Below are 21,002 nucleotides of genomic sequence, written 5' to 3'. Positions count from 1 at the left end.
TTGAAGATGACATGCAGCAACCGAACAAATCTTCGCCTCAATTACCGGCTAGGTTTTTTTCATATTTTTTTTTATTTTTTTTTTTTGCCTGGAGACTCTCTGGAGCGAAGATATATTTGCTTCAATTAATTTTAATAAAAACCTCATGTAAAACCCCCCTACCCACCCATGAGAAGACCGCTTGACTACCATGTAAAGACACTTACCCGTTTATGTGAAGACCAAAATTACATGGATTTTATATTTCCGTTTATTAATAATAATATTAATTCAATTAATTGAAGATGACATGCAGCAACCGAACAAATCTTCGCCTCAATTACCGGCTAGTTTTTTTTCCAATTTTTTTTTTATTTCATTTTTTTTTGCCCCGAGGACTTCTCTGGAGCGAAGATATATTGCTTCCATTAAGTTTAATAAAACCTCATGTAAAACCCCCCTACCCACCCATGTAAAAGAAGCCTATTGCCTACCATGTAAAGACACTTACCCGTTTATGTAAAACCAGAATGACATGGATTTATATTCCCGTTTATTAAATAGTAATTCAATTATTGAAGATGACATGCAGCAACCGAACAATCTTCGCTTCCATTCCTTGGCTACATTTTTTATTATTTTCCGTTTATTAATAAATGTTATTTAATTAATTTAATTGAAAATCAGTAAACGACCAAATATTCGCTTGAATTTGTTTTTCGAGTAGACGATTGAAAGCGAGATTTCTTATTTTCCATAATTTTAGCCTGACGTTCATGTAAAACAACCTCCCCTCACATGAGAACCCAACTTGAACTGTCATGTAAATTCACTTACCCGTGCATTTACATTCCACGAATAAATCTTCGCTTCTATGAATAGTTGTTATTTTACATTTATTTTTATCATTTGTTTATGAATTTACGATATCGTAACGAATATTTATTCGCTTCCATGACTAGTTGATATAATTTCAATTTCCCGCTACAAGCCGACTATCCCTCAATTTCATTTCATAAGCAACTGTTCATATTCTTCTCTCTCTATCTCCCGGCGATAATCCAAACACTGAACGTCGAAACCCTAGATATTTCGTTTATACTACAATGATTTCTTCTGAACATGTCGGGTAACCAAGGCAACAACATGGAAGTGGATCATCCCATCGACTCCCGAGAGGTCGTCTTGCAAGTTTGTAGGAGCATAACCGAAAAACGAAACTGCACCCACTCCGGCATCCAACGTCAATCCCAGCACTAAACCAGAGAGGTATGTTCATCTTATTGTGTTTATACTAATTTTACACATGTTTATTCAATTTATTTCGTTGAATACTGATTTCTGCTATCCCACCCAAATAATGACTTCGAGGTTTAATAACTTTACATATGAAAGGAAGAGGAAGAGAAATCCGAAGACGAATACTAAGTCGTCGATGACTGCTGAATCAGTTTCCACAGTTGCTGTCGAAGCTACTGATGTTGCTGCAGGTACTGATGAGATTTTACCACCACCTTTTCCCCCCTAAAAAAAAACGAAATGTTATTCATACCTCCACTCCAACAGTCGATGAAGAGTTACCAGAAGCACCCCAGAAACCACTAATATTTCTCCGTCTACTACCCCATTCGATGAAGAGTTTCCCCCTCTCCCCAAAAACCAAAACCCGCAAGAAACGTCCATGACATTTCTAACCAGATCATCACCTCATGGCCTCGCTCAACTCATTCCTCAATTGAGCGTAGAACAGAGGGAAGCCGTTAAGGGAAATCGGGTTTGGTTCTCTTCTTACAATGGGCGTCTCCAAGTGCCTTGCTCATTTTTCCAAACATGTAATCCAATCTTTTGACCCGGATAAGAGTTCTCTGGTATTGGCCAACGGTGATGAGATCCGTATCGATGAAGATCTCGTACAGCTCGTGATGAACCTCCCTAGAGGCTCAATGAACGTAGTCGAGTCCGTTGGGTTGGACAAGACTAAGGACCCTGCTTATTTTAATTTCTTGAGGGATTGGAAGACCAGATGGACCGGGGAAGACTCCAAAGCTCCCGAAACACTTTCTATGATCCCCAAGATATTAAGTACACTAGTGCAGACAACGATTTCAAAATAGACTTCGTTGTCTTTGTTGTCTCTAGTTTTTTATGTCCTGTTCAAAATTCACGAGCCAGGTAAACATGTATTCAAACCTCTTATATATCTAATTGTATTTTGAATACTGACAAATGTATTTTTTTCATTTCAGGTTCAAATTCTCAAATCCTTAATGGAGGTTGATAACATAAAGGAACTGAACTGGTGCCACTTACACTCAACGATTGATTGACAGTGTAAGAAGTTGGAAAGAAAAAGCAAGTAAAAATAAAAATCCATATTTCGATGGACCTATAACCCTTTTATCGGTAAGTATTGTTGCCTCTCTTATATATGATTTATAGATATGTAATATTTTCTAACATGTCTCCCACTCCTTTACTCCAGATTTGCTACCTAGATGGTGTTTTTGTGGAAGGTGAACGTATCCCCTACGAAAGAAAAATTTCCAATCATCTCCTGTTGGGATGACGTCAGCGTGTTGGAGTTTACCAACTTAGAAGGTCGTGCCGGTGGTTTTGGGCTTGGCAGGGCAAGGGCGCGCCTAGCAGTTAGACAACCCGAGAATCCAGTTGACTCGGTTGAAGTAAACGAAGACGATAATGAGGTATGTGGAAACAATAAATTGACTCCCATTGTTCTTTATTATCCTGTTTTCAAGATTAATGAAGTATGTTTTTCATAATGTACAGTTGTTGACATCCAAAATCCTGCAAACTTTTAAAGATACAGCCCAACAGCTGAATTACCTATCAGGGGAGTTGGAGAAACGCAACATCGATCCGAAGCCCTTTTTTGAGGCCGGTTTCCTGAACCTCAGAGAGTCTGAAGGCTTCATGAAACACTTGAAGGTGGTGTTCGATGGTCCGGTTCATGTAGGTGTGGAAGATCCTACAAGGGAGGCACTTGTGGACACTTTACCGTGTGCGGGCTTGAAAGTCATTAGTCCCCGGGTTGATTACACATGTGAGACTGCATTGGAGGACCATGCAGACAATCCAACAACACGGGTTGAACAGAATGATTTAGAGGATGCAGTTATGCCCCATCAAGAAAATCGTTCAGATCAGGTGGAACCGAATGATCTCGATGATGCAGTTCTGCACAATGAAGATCAGTCACTCCCTGTTCAAACGAAAGATGTTGAGGATGTAGGTCATGACATTCACGATGAATCACTCCTTGTTGAACAGGAAGTTGTACAGGCTGCATTTCAGCCCATTCAAGCCCAGTCACCCCCTTTTCAACCGGACGAACCTGAGGATGCAGTTATGCCCCCTGATGAAAATCGTTCGGATCACGTGGAACCGAATGATCTCGATGATGCAGTTCTGCACACTGAAGATCAGTCACTCCCTGTTCAAACGAAAGATTTGAGGATGTAGGTGTGGACATTGACGATGAATCACTCCTTGTTGAACTGGAAGATGTACAGGCTGCAGTTCAGCCCATTCAAGCGAAGTCACCCCCTTTTCAACCGGACGAACCTGAGGATACAGTTCTTCCCAACAAAGATGCCTCACCCCGTGTTGAACCAACTGATCATGATGGCGAAGTCAAGGAACCGGATGAGGTACCCCCAGTGCAGACACCCACTCTTGAAGACGATGATCAGGGTGAAGGCAAGCAACAGGTTGAGGAACCCAAATCTCATCATTTAGAACCGAATGATCATGGTGCAGGGAAGGAAAATGTCGAGGAACCCCAAGCTCAGTCTGTTGCACCAACTGATCAGGGTGAGGGCAAGCAACAGGTTGAGGCTTCTAAGGCGGTTGAATCTTCTGAAGATGAAGATGAAGGTGATGGGGGGGGGGCGCATCAACATTAAAGAATATCCTAAGAGGAAGATCTCAAAAATTCCTGTGCACCTTCGATCCCCTTACATACAACAGGTGGCTGATATGTTGGACCACAAAATAACCAACAAGGAACAGAGATTAGCCGATTTTGTGTTTGATGAAGACCTCCCTGGATCGTAAGTTATTTCGCCTTGTTTTAGAAATTTTAAAAATGAAATTATTTAGTTATGGTCTTCTAAATGAATGTATTTTGCAGTGACGTTCTGTACGTAGGTGCACCTGGTAATATCACCCGGGAATTACTTCGTTCAATGAAAATGGGTCGCGAAATTTCGAGCGAAGTGATTGACGCTTGGTCCATAATTGTGCACTTCAAATGCCGTAGGTTGCCAAGGCATGAACCAAGAATAATTTGTTTCTCATCATGTTCACATGTAAGTGCATCTCTTTTTTTTTGCTATGTATTGTTTGATGTTCATGACTTTGATGCTCTGCCCTTATTTTGCAGGTTAATATGCAGCATGATGCCACGTTATTTTCCCAATCCATTGAAGAAGACATGAGAAACTACCAAGTCACAAAAGAAGACCTCATCTTCGCTGACGTGGTCTGTACATATCCCTCAATTCCAAGTAAATAATATGCAATAATGTATTAAATGTTTGTGTTCTTTTTGCAGATTTTCCTACCCGTTGTCGTTTCCCGACATTTCTTCCTTGTTTGTGTGAATATTAAGGACTCCAAAATCGTTGTAATAGACAACTCCGGCCGTCCTCATGGAATGAAAATTTTGGACAAGTATGTCACTTGAGTAAACAACTCGATTGTTTTGTGCAATTCTTGTTTAGTCAAGGCATGGACAGAATGGCTGCCAAGGTTAAAAAATACAGGATAACGGCACCAAAGCTGGACTGGCAAGACAAAACAAACAAGACAGACTGTGGTGTATACTTAATGAGACATATGGAAACATATAGAGGAACGGCGAAGAATTGGTCTATTGACATCAACGAAAATAATGTAAGTGTTATACCATATCTAATTTTAGTAGATGACATTGAACAATTTTAGATGTTCTTATACTTTCTCTTGTTCTTTTGAAGGCCGAAGAAGCTTTGAGTACGTTGAGGATTAAATATTTATACAGAATTCTTATGTCTGAGCACAATGTCAATAGGTTCAAGTTAAAGACTGCAATTAGATCAAGATATTAGGGATTTGTATGTCTTATACGGAATTATACTTGTACAGTAATTCTTATGTTTACACAGGTCAATTCACATTTTTTAATGTATGGATGTTTGATAGTGAATTATAACTTATAATGCAATTCAGATCTTAATGTATGGACTGCAATTCAGATGTTAATGTATGGAGTTATAATGTATTGATGTTTGATGTGTCTTCTTGTACCGATTTTTTTAAAATCATAAACGAGGACATTTTCTTAACTGTGTGTTTTAATATTCTTAAACGAAGATATATTGTCAACATCATGAAACTGAAAAACTTGCAACCGTAATATCTTCTTCACTGAAATTTTGAAATTCTTAAACGAAGATATCTTCTTATGTTAATTTTGGTGAAATCCATATTTTGGAAATCCGAGACGAAGATATCTTCTTCACTATATGTTTTTAAATTCATAAACGAAGATATCCTCGCAACTATACATTTCGTAAATCATAAACGAAGATATCTTCTTATGTTAATTTTTGGTGCAATCCATATTTTTAATATCCGAGACGAAGATGTCTTCTTCACTATATGTTTGCCAATTCATAAACGAAGATATCCTCGCAACATGTAATGCAACCACCTGTGGTATGTATTGATTTCAATTCAAGAATGAAAACTCATTTATTAACTTCAACTACTGCTGTATCAAGATCATCACTCTCATACCCTCACTCTCACTCTCACTCTCACATTACACTCTTACTCCTTCCCGAATCTCTATCTACCGTTGTCTTTCCTTAAGCGTAAAACTCATAAGATGGATGTAGAGATGGACCCAGACATGCTGGTTTTATCGCAGCAACAACTGGAGCGATACTTAAGTCTGATCAACGATGACCCTGTCCCTTTTAGTGTCTATCATGTAGATGAGATTCTTCCTCTATACGAATAAACGTTAACGACGGACTGATGGCCCACATGCAAAGCAGATGGGATACGGACTCTCGTTCTTTTGTTATTGGGGAAATGCACATATGCCCGACGCTAGAGGACTTTGCTTCAATCCTTAGGTGTGGTACAAATGCACTCATGATCTTGCCTGTCCATCAAGATCCTCATATGGCCGTCCACATTTGCGACAGCTTCTATGGATGTACAATGCTTGATGCTCTCTTGTTTACCCTCCAACATGGATTTCTGAATATGACAAACATAGACGAGTACATTTGGCGTGTCCAGGGAGCTGAGAGGACCATCAGCCACACACAAAGCAAACTGATCATGCTTGTGGTTCTGGCTCATTTTTTTTTATGTCCGGCTGCAGGACGCCGGCCTTCGGAAAGGCTCCTGCGTGTAGTTCCTGCACTGATGGGAAACGCCCCAAACCTGGCTAGCCTGGTACTTGCTGAGACATTACTTGGTCTTAACGAATTTGTTCCCGAGGAAAACAACTATTCTCGCCGTGGATCACCTTTGGTTCTATACCTCTGGTTGTTAGACAAGTTGCATTGGTTGCCCCGTCCTTCAATTCCCTACACTTCCTTTGCCAATCTACAAGTGCAAAGGGTCAATGGACTCGTGCCTCCGAATTTTATTTCGGATATTCACCCAATTAGGTTCATTGTTCCGTGGTATCTGTTTACTGAAATGATGTACGAGATGAGGGGTTCTCCATTCATCATTTTGTTGGGCCTTCAGGGAACTACCTCCTACTGCACAAGTGTCATATACAGACAATTTGGCCTACGGAATCCCCTACCTTCAAATGGAGACAATCCTCCGGAGGACTTCATGTTTACTCCTCAACATCTTTACTTAGAGTACGCATCAATAATTGAAAATTCTTTGACGGTTTTCATCCCCAACCGATGGATCAATGCTGTGAACGAAGCCATTCAGCTATACATTCCACCCGTCATCGAACATGAGGTCGTGTCGCTGACAGGACCGATAGACGAGTCATCCTCTCATGAATCAGACTAGAGCTTCATTTGTATTGTTGAACATCTCTATTTTTGGTTAATCTGTGCAGTACTTATGTAAACGGATTATGGAATGTTTTTGTGTATTCATCAATATTATCAAGTTATGTTTGATTATAGTCTGAAGTTATATTTTACATTATGTAGTTCGTTTATTCTGTAGTGATATAAATCGACTCATTGTCGTTAGCTTTGATTCATTCTTTGATTGCAATTTGGATGTCATGATCAATTCAAAGTATAATGTAAAACAACTGATCTGTTCATGTAAACCCCTTCGATTGATCAATCGATTGGTTGCTCGCTTCCTTACACCATATCTATTCAGTAAATCGAACGGACATTTCTTCGCCTGTAAAACCCTTAAAAACGAAGATGATGTCGCATCCAATCTTTGAAGTTACATATTATTGTTGACACTTTCATGTCATACTGTAATGAATTGGAAAACGAAGATTCATTCGCCTGTAAGTTTCTATATGAAACAAAACATTGTTACGAAACGACATAATATTCGCTTGATCTTCATATTTCAGGTCGACCACATTCAACGGAAATGTATTGAAAATATCTTTCATCATTCAAAAAAGAAAAGAAGATTGTTTTCGTATAAAACCCTATAAAGAAATCATTTCATATCTCTGGATTACTGTATGTAGCCTGTAATGACATATCAAATCGGAACAGTGTGCCGTATTGTTGTCACATCAAAAAAATTAATAAATATTGTATTTAATGAAGTTGCAAATTATGTTTTTTTTTCAATTTTTAAGCACATGACTTCATCTAATTATATTTGAAAAGAAGCGAACATATATTCGTGTGCAGAACTAATTTGAAGCGAATAAATATTCGCTTGAATGAATTCTAGGTTGACTTACATGTGAAACGCACAACCCCTACATGAGAATACCCTTTACACCTGATGTAAGTACACCAACGCTTGTATGTGAAGACCAAAATGATGAACGAATGTGGGAGGAAATTACACGCCGCGAATAAATCTTCGCTACAAACCATTTTCCAATTTCTTTCCGTTAATCACATATAATTTTTATTTATAATCATTACACATCGAATCGGACCAAAACTTACATTTAAAATTATGGCAATGATATGATAATACTTTATTATTTTTAACAATTTCGTTATTTTATTAATGTTTAATGACATTTGCATGAAAATATAAATAACAAATAAATATTATCATTCGACGTACAAATTTTCATTACAAGTTTCATAAACATTTCCCCGTTTCATAAACATTTGTACATTTTAACAATATTCATCTGCATCTCCAGCTTCAAGGCATCTCCATTGAAGCAACCACAGCGGATCTCTCACGCATAACTGGGGTCCTACACCTGTTGAGTTATCTCTTGAGATGTTTTCCATCCCAGGGAATCTCCCAAATGGTACATCCCAGGGAAGCAACCACAGCAGTGTACACGAATGATCTTCATTTGATCGGTAGTTTCTACTTGAGTTACCAAGCATTCGTGTACACTGAAGATGTTTTCCACCACTTGATCTTGATTGTACAAGTTTTCCATCACAGAGAATCTCCCAAATGATACATCCCAACAAACTATATGAAAAAAACACACACTCTCAACAAAAACGCTCAATAGATATTTCATGCTGCCGACGAAGATTGTTCATGTAATCCCTACATTTATAGCAAAAAGAAAATCTGTTTTCTTCATAAATTATTTAGATCTATTGATTCAGAAAAAGTAAATTTCCCGTGATGAAATATCAAATCCGAACAGTGTGTAGTCACTTTGTCACATCATGAAAAAGTAATTTCATTCACGAAAATGTAATAACACTTAATAATATTAAAAATAATACATTATTCAATATTGTCATTCACATTATATTAGATAATAAATTATTTCAACATGAATAAACACATTTTCATGAATAATTATAAAATTATATTCAATATAATACGTAGGATGTGTTTGGTAGACAGTAGTACACTGTTATAATTATTTCAATATAATTATAAAAGTATATTTATCCCAATAGTAAAATTATAAGGGTGTTTGGTTGAACTGGTTTTATATGTATAGTAATTATTTAAATTTATTTGTAATATTTTTTAATCTTATTCTTTTAATATTAACATTAATTCTTTTTATTAAGTTTTAATTAAAGTTTAATTATTAAGCTTTTATTATTTTTAATTTAAGTTTAATTATTTTTAATATTTGTTAATCTTATTCTTTTAATATTAACATTAATCCTTTGTTTTGTCACATCGTGCAGAAATTAGATGTCATCATTGAAAAAGAGGTGTGTTTTTGTATAAAACCCTATAAAGAAATCATTTCATATCTATGGATTCAGTAAAAGTATTATGCATGTCATGACATGTCAAATCGGAACAGTGTGCAGTATTGTTGTCACATCACAAAAAGTAAGAAATAGTATATTTTAATACAGTTTCCATTGCACAACATTTTTCTATTTTAAACCATGCAATCATCTAATTATACAAGAAAAGAAGCGAACATATATCCGTGTTCAGTGAAACTTGCAAATTATAGAACTAATCTGAAGCGAATAAATATTCGCTTAATGGATTCTAGTTGACTTACATGTGAAACACACAACCCCTACATGAGAAGACCCTTTACACCTGATGTAAGTACAACAAAGCTTGGTATGTGAATACCTAAATTATGAATGAATGTGGGTGGCAACACACTACGCGAAGAATCTGTCGCTACAAACCATTTCTCAATTTCTATCCACCTGGATCACATTTCATTTTTAGTTAATAATTCATTGCCGGACATATTTTGTACGTTACATCATATCTTAAACTAATCATTATACATCGAAGTCGGACCAGTCTTCATTATTGTAGATAGGGAACATCAATCATAATTTATATATGGTGTTAATTAAAAAGTTTAGGTGATGATTGATCTTATCTTTAGTTTACCCTCATTATAGGAATCCCAAAATTTATATAACAAAATGATGAAGACTACGGTCATAATTAAAATCTTACAATATAAATTATATGCATATTAACTATATAAATTATATTATATTACATGAGGTCATAACGTACAAATATATACAATGTCATTTATATTCCAAAAAAAATTATAAAAAATTTAATTGACAGCTCAATTAAAAAGGAAATTAGTACAATGAAGCGCCAAAAAAATTACCACATGTCAAGTCAACTGTCACAAAGTCTCAGACTTTGTGACGCCGGTCAGTGAATCGCTACCATCGAATCAAACGTCATTCCTTTAGATTGGATACGATCTGTTAGATTGGCAGATCGAAGATTTGTTCGCTTATTCAGCATTGAGAATGAAATAGTTGTTTCTTTTGTGGGAATTTTTTTTCAAATAATGTGAAACATGAAAGACATGTACTAAGCGAAGATATATTCGTACAGTGCGGAGTTCTGCACGAATACATCCTCGTCTATTGTCGTATGTTACTTTTCATAATGCATAATTACCTTTCACACTACAAAAGCGAATATCGCTTCGACTCGTACGAAGTTCATGAGAAACTCCTTATTCATGTTTGTGAAAACCGATACGGCCTCATGAAAATACATTCACACTAAGAGTGCACTTTGCATAGTAAAACTGTAAAACATCTGAAGCCCGAATTCGGCCGTAAGACACCCAGGTTATTCTACCATCTGACCTAGCGCTGTCGTCTCCGGCATTTCGACTACGAACCCATTTGTCTTCCGGTTAGTATCTTCGGCTCCAGCGAAAATGGTAAGAAGTATTTACGGTTGCATGCTTGTGTCTATTTCGTTTTCTTAGTTTAGGTCGTTAGAATCTAAATGTGACTTTAACATCTCAGAATCAGGATTCCGATATGCAATTAGTTCCATATACTGAATCCACGACTGAAGTGAACACACTAAGGTAATTACGCGAATGTTACAATTGTTAAAATTTGACTCTATTTGGATTAGGTAAGTAATCCAATTTGCTAATGATAATGTAGTGTTCAACAAAGGAAACGAAAACCCGATGCATCAGGCACGCCCACGACACCACTGGATATTCTGGCCAACGCGGCGAATGAAGCACTTAGTGAGAACCAGGTTCAGAAGAAAAGAAGAAGGACTCGTGACCCTGATGTCGATTTCAAGAGCAGAACCTCTCCATCGGGCCTTCATCACCTGATTAACAGGTTATCTGAAGAACAGAAGCAGGCTGTGAAGGACATCGGATTTGGTTCCCTTCTGTCACTTGGCATATCAAAATGCCCACTTCAATTCTCACGGTGCATTGTGAGTCTATTCAATCCCAGAAGGAGGAGCATCGTCCTACACAGTGGAGAGGAGATGCAGATTGATGAAGAGGATGTTCAATGTGTATTGAACATACCCAGAGGTGAATTAGTTGTGGCAGAGTGTTTAGGAAATCACACGGACGACAAGGTGTACAAGGAACATCTCACGGCGTGGAGAAGGAGATGGGGATTCGAGAACAGTGGAGGTCCTTCAACCTACCACATGCCTGACAAAATTCTACAGAACACAGAAGGAGACAGTAACTTCAAGATGGACTTCGTGGTGTTTGTTGTATCCAGTTTTTTGTGGACATCCCAAAATCCACAGTGCAGGTAAACCCAAAGAACCTAGCATTAATTCTGTGATCTCATTTAGAACTTCAATATCATTTTACATGGCTTGAGTCACTACTTTTTTATTTTCAGATTCAAAGTACTGAAATCCCTCCAGGATGTATCTAAAATCAAAGACTACAACTGGTGCAAGTTCACGTTAGACGGGCTAGTCGACAGTGTTTATAAGTGGAAAGCAAAGAAGACATCCTATTTCCATGGACCATTAACCTTTCTTTTGGTGAGTGTAGAAATCTATTTGCTGGAGGTTGTCCATTCTTAATTTTTTGATGACTTTGAACGTAACATATATTTGTTCATGCTAATGTATCAGTTGTGCTACTTGGACCGTGTGGTTGAGTTCAAGGTAAACAGTAAGATCTCAAGGAGTTTTCCTATTCTAGGATGCTGGGACGAGAAGAAGATGTACGAAAGGGTTGAGTATGAGGCTGCACAGGGGGGGTTTGGACATGGTAGGGTGGTTGCTCGCATAGCCATGCCGAATGAGCAACCACCGATGCAACAAAATGTGCAGCCAACACCACCACAAACTGGAGATGACCATCCAACTGAGCATGCTCCAATTACACAAAACCTGGCGTCATGTTTGAGGAAGGTTGCTGCCGCTGCCGAAGAATTGGCACAAGGGGCTAAATATCTGAATGAGATGCACCAGATAAACGCCATGGAACTTGTACAGTCTGCGTTTGAGCCCTTGGCCACGGTGCTAAACTCCAATGCAATCCTGAGGGAAGGCTTACAGCGGAGTCTGGACCAAACAAAAAGCAGCAGCCCAGAGGAAGTGGCATTAACCCCCACACGGAAGCCACCACCCAAGCGAAAGGCAACACCCTTCCTACCAACAACCATGCCAACCACCCACCAACGGCCCCATCGAACAAGAACACATTCACCCCCTCCACCGAAACGAAGACAAAAGCCAACCACCCACCAACGGCCCCATCCAACAAGAGCACACTTTCTCCCAACATCCAAAAAAATATCAACGCAGACAACCAAGCCAAATCCAACACCCATCCTCTAAACACCCTAGACCACACACAACCCACCCTCACACCAACACCCCAATCCCACAAGAACCCCCTTCCACTCAAAACAGTTACCCAAACCCCAGCCCCACCCCCTCCAATGGCACAAGCCAACGCCAACCCCCCTCCCCCCATCACAACCACACCCACTCCAGTGGCACAAGCCAAAGCCAACCCCATTCCTCCACTCAAAACCACACCCCCTCCAATGGCACAAGCCAACGCCAACCCCCTTCCTCCAATCATAACCCCACCCCCTCCAGTGGCACAAGCCAAAGCCAACCCCATTCCTCCACTCAAAACCACACCCCCCCCCCTTGGCACAAGCCAAGCCCAAAACAAACCCCATTCCTCCACTCAAAACCACACCCCCTCCAATGGCACAAGCCAAAGCCAACCCCATTCCTCCAATCATAACCACACCCCCTCCAGTGGCACAAGCCAAGCCCAAAACAAACCCCATTCCTCCACTCAAAACCACACCCCCTCCAATGGCACAAGCCAAAGCCAACCCCATTCCTCCAATCATAACCACACCCCCTCCAGTGGCACAAGCCAAGCCCAAAACCAACCCCATTCCTCCACTCAAAACCACACCCCCTCCATTGGCACAAGACAAGCCTAAAGCAAACCCCATTCCTCCACTCAAAACCACACCCCCTACATTGGCACAAGACAAGCCCTCAGCAAACCCCATTCCTCCACTCAAAACCACAACCCCTCCAATGGCACAAGCCAAACCAAAGCCAACCCAATTACTCCCAAAACAGAAACCAACACGAACCCCAGCACTACAACCACCCCAGCCTTGCCTCCTACCCTAATTATCCAAAAAAATGAGGAAGCAGGACCTTCAAAGGCCTTAAATGTCCAAAGAAAAGCCCCACGAAATTTGAAAACTGATTGGTTAACCGATGTCATCAAAACCGAAACCAACAAAAACTCGCCTTCTTTGGCGATAGTTAAAAAGGAACCTGAAGAATGCATCTCCAGTCTACCACAGCCACTTCAAACCGCCTCGTCATTGGAGACAGTGAAGAATGAACCTGAAGAAGGCATCTCCAGTCTACTAACGCCATTTCACACCGCCTATTCTTTGGAGAGAGTAAAGAATGAACCGGAAGAAGGCATCTCCAGTGTACTACCGCCACTTCAAACTGGCTCTTCTCGTCCAAACATGCGAACGACAGAATGGGTTAAAGCATTGGAATTGCCTGCAGCTTTGAAAACACCACAATTCAATAAAATGTTTAGGGATGACAAGAAACTAACAAACTTTCAGAAGATTTTTGTGGGTTTCGTATTTGCTGGAGGACTTGATCCAAGGTAATGTTTGCTGCAAATGCTTAATTATTCATAAAAAATAGGAATTGCACACCATCTTCAAAAATGTTTTGCTGTTTCCATGCAGTGAAATGTTATTTATTGCGGAACACCTATGTCTACACGTGACGCGCGGGGACATGCTCACAATGGCTAATGAAACCTGGGTAGACAGTATGATTATTGATGTTTGGTCATACATTTTGCACAACCTTTGTAGGAAAAATGTCAAATCTCGTTACAAGAAGATTTTCTACACAACCGTGCTCACCGTAAGTTGTACTAGCACTGTTATTTATCAATTATGTTATTCTTGTGAGACTAAAGACTGCTGTAAACAGATTTTTCGTGAAGGTGGGATAACTACGCGAGAAAAATTCAATGACAGGTTCTGTCTAGAAGGTCGTGCTTTCCAAATTTCAAAAATGGACCTCTGGGAAGTGGACCTCGTAAGTACATCTTTGGCTGTCATACCTTATAATATCATTTACCACTCAGTTCAAATCTAATCTTTTCTAATTCTATCCACAGTTGTTTTTCCCAATCATTGACGACAGACATTTCTACCTTGTTTGCTATAACTTCATACAAAGGCAATTTCAAGTAATTGATAACCGCGAGTCACCTATGCAATCGCCCTTTGAAAGAAGATATAAGAATGCACAAATCTTGGTATGACACTACAATTAAAATTTAAAACAGTTCAATTTTGGAATTCTAGTAGCACTAAAATACATTACATAATGTTGTTTGTAATGATGTATCAGGATGACTACATTCAACAATATATGAACGACGTAGACCCCGTTCTTGCTAAAAAGTATGGCGGTTTGGAAAAGACATGTCTGAAATTGCCATGGCAGGATTCAAAGAATTACACTGACTGCGGCATTTATTGCATGAGACACATGGAGACGTATGAAGGTGAGGTGAAGGGGTGGAAAACTGGCTTTGGAGTTAAAAGAAATGTAAGGAACCAAATAAGGACATTGAGGATGGAATACTGTTGGCGTGTCATTGGCTCGGAGCTCAACAAGGCCAGGAGCGAGGTCTACAATTCCTGCCGTAAATGGATAAGTCAATGATTTAGGAACTGTATACATATTGTGTAATTAAATTTTACAAATAATTTTAGTTCACATGAGTACAATAATGTACTCATAGACAGATGGGGTAATTAAACTATTCCTATAATTGTAATGATTTATTGTTACAATAAAGAATATGTTGTGTAATTTCAATTCTAAAAAATTGTTACTTCACATCCTCACACTTAGGAACGTGTTTACATGAAGTGTTTTTTTTATGAAATTTGATTTTCAAATACTTGTTCAATTATGTGTTAAATGAATAAATTAAGTGAAATAAACATGAGCCGCATAAATATTCGCTTCAAACACCTTCTCTTCATAAAATATGTATGTGAAGCCTCTACTTTCATGAAAGAAATATGAAGAGAATAAATATTCGCCTCTAATACATATTTTCGATGAAGCGAATACATATTCGCCTCACGTTACTGATAATGTAAAGCCACCATCTCATCCATGAGAAGCGGGATGACTTGTCATGTCACTGCACTTACCACGACATGTAAATACCAGTTTCAACATAAAGATCAATTTCATCAGACAAAGATGGTTAGGTTCAAGCGAAAACATCTTCGCCTCAGTATTATGTTTCATTTTCTCAATTTGCAACTAAAAGGATACTTAATATTAGTTGACTTGGGGCGAATAAATATTCGATTCATATAGGTGTTTGTAATTTTTTAGAAATGAATTAGTGTGGTCATTCATTTGGTATTTCATAAAACTTCGCATGCATACATTCGACCTTATTCTTTGTTTCAAATCCAACGTACATACAATACTATATACATATCAGATTTCACATGAAACTGGAATTCGATAGTTGAGATGACAAAAGAACAGTGAACGGAGTATTGGCGTCCATGCTGAAACTTTCGTCCCATTGTTGAGGAGTTGAGAACTGAGGAGTTGTCGTTGGCATTGCACTTGATGGCTGGAAAGGAAGATCAAATTTATTTAAAAGTATGTTATTATATGAATATTAATAACACAATTATTAGTAAAGAAGGGTAAGTCAGCAATTTCATACCGGAATATGTGATTCACTAGTTATTCTTGCTGATTTTCGTTTTCTTGAGTTCTTCTCCAGTCCACCTTTCCTTCTCTTACCCGACTTTGTTGGCTTCTTAGTTTTCATTCCTTTTGCTTGCACAGGGGCACCCTCGGCCGAACGTGATAAACCGGTTGGTGGAGTTTGCATATTTAAACTCTCCTGCAATTTTTTATCCACAAACGTGCACTGGCTCAGCATGATTTCTTTGACATGATTGTAAGTGTCATCTCTTTCGGCTGCCTTGTTAAATAAATGCATGGACAACCCACACAAATCTCTGTATCTTATGTTATGAAGCTCACTCGGATCAACATTAGTACTGTCCACGGTTGGATCAGTTCCAAATATTCCATCTTTGGCTGTTCTTGTCCACCTCTTCAATATCAACGCCGGAGGAATCTTCAACACGTCAATCGTTGTGAAAATCTTTAGGATGTGAGCACACAAAATCCCTCCAAATTCAAATTTACAGCAGCTACACTCGATATTCTTATCGTCATTCTTATGAACTGTAACTGTATGAGAGCATCTCCTAGTGTGGGGTGTTACCTTGTATTTTCTGTGTGTGTCAACATCCTCTAACATTTCAACACCACAATCATGAGACATAAACCATTGTTGTTCAAAGCACTTAAAGACCTCTGGGGTGTAAACTTTGCAGGCATCCTTTAAGATCAAAACTGGATAGTTAAGACTTGGTTGGCTGGTAATTGATTTGAAATCAGCCTTCAACACATCATATCTTCTTTCATCAAGTAGTCTTTCAAAGTGTTTGAAAAATTCTAAAAACTTGTGTTTGTAGGAGCAGTACCTTTTCAACATACTGTTCATACTCTCACTTCTCTGTGTTGTCGTCATATCAGCACAAAACATTTGTCGTCCATACACTAATGCCCACTTTCGCCTGATGCTAAACATGCGTTTCAACCAATCGTTGTTTTCAAGCCCGTAGTTTGTCAACATTTGATTCCAAGCTTCAACAAACTCTATCTCTTCTTCAAAATCATATATACACGAAGAAAAATCCTTAGAAAAATCTCTGAAATTATGGAACACCGAGCTAAGATGTATGGCTGCATTTTGAAATATGTGCCAAATACAGAGACGATGATTTGTTTCGGGCCATTGAGACGCCAAGGCCTTAGCCATGGCCGCGTCTTGATCTGTAAGAATGGTTTTTGGTTTTTTCCCATGCATAGCTTTGGTGAAAGTCTCAAACAACCAATCAAAAGTCATCGCAGTTTCATCGTATAATAGAGCTGCTCCAAAAAGAATTGATTGTTTGTGATGATTGACACCTACAAAAAGCGCAACTGGACGACCTTCATTATTCTTCTTGTATGTGGTGTCAAAACTGACCACGTCTCCGAAGTATGAATAATCGGACCGCATGTTGGAATCACACCAAAAAATATTCGTTATCAAATCGTCCGCATCAAGTTGAAAAGCATTATAAAAACCAGGATCATTGGATTGTTTGTTCTGCAAATACTCTAATACACCCCCTGTTTCCCCAAAATTACACTCTCTGGTTCTTTTCGTGCGCGTGTAATTTTTGTAATCCTCAGGAAGAAAACCTAGATTCTCCCTTCCACCGATTTGTTTAGACATTAGAGCATGTGATGACTTAGGAGGAATTCCCACGTTAGTGGCCATCTCGATATGTAAGCCTGCAACTGCAGAAATATTCCTATGGCATCTATACAGGTGAGTTTTCTTTGGACTTGCAAGAGGATGACTATGATCACTAATAAAATTTACCACTTGGAACTTTCCATTGTCTGCACGCTTTATCCTCAATTTCGCTTCACAACAGAACCGAGTCACAGAACGTCTACGTTTCACATACACATCACGTTTGTCCTTTCCCCGTTCACCCTGTGCACTACAACAAAAGACTCTATCCAGTATTTTACCCTCCTTGTCTACATGTTTTGAACTGCGCCTTATACCAAATCCTATTAGTTTAGCGTATGCTAAGTAGAATACGTAGCCTTCTTCTTCACTCTCAAATTCTCTACCTAAAAGTGGAATTAAGTTGGATTCGATGTCCTCCAAAGGTTGGCCGTTTCCATCGAAATTCAATTGACGACGACAAGTAGCAGATTCGCTGTTCAGTTTGAACAAGTGGAAAATAAAGGTTTGTAGATTATTGGAAAATGAAAACAATATAAGCGAAGAATGCTTCACTTCAACAGTATGAAGAATGTAATATTAGGCGAATATAGTTTCGCTTCATAAGATATTATCTCATAATGTAGTAGTGAAGAGATCTTCGCTTACATGTGCACTACAAAAATTGGAGAAGTTAAAAAATGTTACCTTAAATCAATAATATCATTCTCGTCCATATCATTCTCGCTGATACGTATTCCTTCCTGATAATCAAAAAGAACATGACCTTTTCATGTCGATGATTCAAAAAACATAGAAAAGGTTGGGAAGAAAAGTAAAGGAGGTATAGATGACATTCAAAAACAAACCATTTTATAATTTAGGAAGACGGATTGATATTATAATGAAGTCTCCGGCGAAGGAGAGGTCGATGGTAGACAATGTAGTATAACTCCGGCGAAGAAATGGTCGTACAGTAGAGAGAGAGAAGAGTACAAAGTTGTCTAGCTTAGCAGCATGGCTTGCTGCATGCAGCATTTAATGAAAAGGTGGCAGGTGTTAGGTGGCGGTGAGGTGACTTGTTAAAAAAATTATTTCATTTTAATAATTAAATGACAAAAATTATTATGAAATTAAATTAATAAATCAATCAATCAATCAGTAAGCGAAGATTTCTTCACATTATTGTTTTGACAATTGTTTTACAAATATTATTTTGACAGTAGTTTTAAAAAATATTAATTATTTATCAAATTTATACTTCAAGTTATACAGTATTTGTTAATGTTTCAAGATTTAGTTAAATATAAGGCTGATGTTTAAAAAAAAACAATTCGAAGAACAAAAAACATAATTCTGAAATCAAATATGACATTGAATTTTCAAGAATGCAAAATATTCAAATATTAAGTAACAAATTAAACCAACACATGTCTATTACAAAAACAAAGGCTGCAAATCACAAGCAGCAATGGATTCTAGCAAGCTTGTGTGAGGAACACCAAACATATCCAAATATGTCTTCAGAGGATTCTCTGCCTCAAATACCCAAACAAGTTCATTAACATCGTGCCTAGACTTGTCGTATACAACTATAGTGTTGTCGTCCTCGGGCTCGACAAATGGATTCTCCATTTCTTTAGTTGTACCTCCTCCAGCAATTACAAACCCCATAAGATCAAGTTTGTAAGCCGGGATGAATTCCCCTGCAAATATGAAGGTGTAACTGTCGAAGAGTTTGGGCAGCTGAAAGAAAATACAATACATTATTAATAATGATGGACAATTGAATATCATATGGAGGAGGGAATAAGACAAAACTTACATTGTTCAAATACCGCATTCTGCCAGCTCTTGGACCGCCCACAGTCCCATGATTATCTCGCTGCACCTCGTATGGTTCCTCGTCCACGTAACAGTTAAATCTGATTGATGATTTTATCCCTGTATAAAAGCAATAGGTGTTTTTAGTTTCATATATGTGAAAATGAATATTGAGTTAATAGTAAAGGGTTAAGAATAACAGAGTCTCACAATCAATGGTAAGGATCCAACTCCCGTTCAATATGCCCTTCAATACTTTGATAGTGCGACCGCATCCACCATTAGAATCGGTGGATGCTATGACGTGGGTAACATCGTCTCGCCACCTCATTGACACCGTGGCACCACATGTGTTAGCATATTGTTGCATCAAGTGCTGTTTAAGAACAATCATAAATATTTCAGTTAAACAGGATGAAAACTTAAACAATATGGAAAAAAAAGGGAGAAATGTAACGAAGAGTACTATCTCTTCACTTGTTAATTGATTTGGGCATAAAATCCAATCTTTGCCAAAGTTTTGGACGGATGCTGAGGCAGCCTGCACGTGCATGAAAAAAAAAAACGGTCTTTGTGAGTATGTACTAGGGTTTCAGGGAAATAATATCACAAAACACAACACTAGGTAAGTTTTCCTAAATAACATTGATTTACAGTCAAGGTAACATTTTGAGAGTAGGGTTTCCAAAAGATTAAAGAGACAACAACATCACATAACAGAATCTAGTGTAGTAGTTCCATAATCCTAAATATTAAAAGCTACTAGTCAGGAATACGTACCATTGTGGAGTCGTGAAGATGTGGATTCAGGTTCGGTCGACGGGGAGCCGGTTACGAATCGCCGTGAAAAGGAGGCAGGAAGAGAGAGAGATGAATCGGGCGGAAATGATAATAAAATAATCATATTAGGGGGTATATATATTCATGTAACCGGGGCGAACATGTCTTCTTTTGAAAAGAGACTATTCATTCCATGTAACATGACACAGGGACTGGGGGCGAATAAGTGTTCTCTCGAGAAGCGACTATTCAATCCATTTTACATGGAACATGGTCTAGGCGAACAAATGTTCTTTTCCAGCGAAAAAATTGAAATAAAGAAAAAAAAGTAATGAATTAATTGAAGCAAATATATCTTCGCTCCAGAGAGCCTTCAGGCAAAAAAAAAGAAATAAAAAAAAAAAAGGAAAACAAAAATAGCCGGTAATTGAGGCGAAGATTTGTTCGGTTGCTGCATGTCATCTTCAATTAATTGAATTAATATTTAATAAACGGAAATATAAAATCCATGTAATTTTGGTCTTCACATAAACGGGTAAGTGTCTTTACATGGTAGTCAAGCGGTCTTCTCATGGGTGGGTAGGGGGGTTTTACATGAGGTTTTTATTAG

At 38.3% G+C, this 21,002-nt stretch overlaps 1 protein-coding gene across 1 annotated transcript in view; it reads right to left on the bottom strand.

Annotated features, from left to right (window-relative positions):
- Window positions 1-21,002, bottom strand: part of LOC124917220 (7-deoxyloganetin glucosyltransferase-like) — a 27,810-nt gene that overhangs the window by 4,554 nt on the left and 2,254 nt on the right. The gene's annotated exons all lie outside the window — the stretch shown is intronic.

This window comes from Impatiens glandulifera, unplaced genomic scaffold, assembly GCF_907164915.1.
Source record: "Impatiens glandulifera unplaced genomic scaffold, dImpGla2.1, whole genome shotgun sequence".
NCBI classification, from domain to species: Eukaryota; Viridiplantae; Streptophyta; class Magnoliopsida; order Ericales; family Balsaminaceae; genus Impatiens; species Impatiens glandulifera.
Note: the sequence above shows the minus strand (reverse complement) of the source record. Positions and strands in the feature narration are given on the sequence as shown.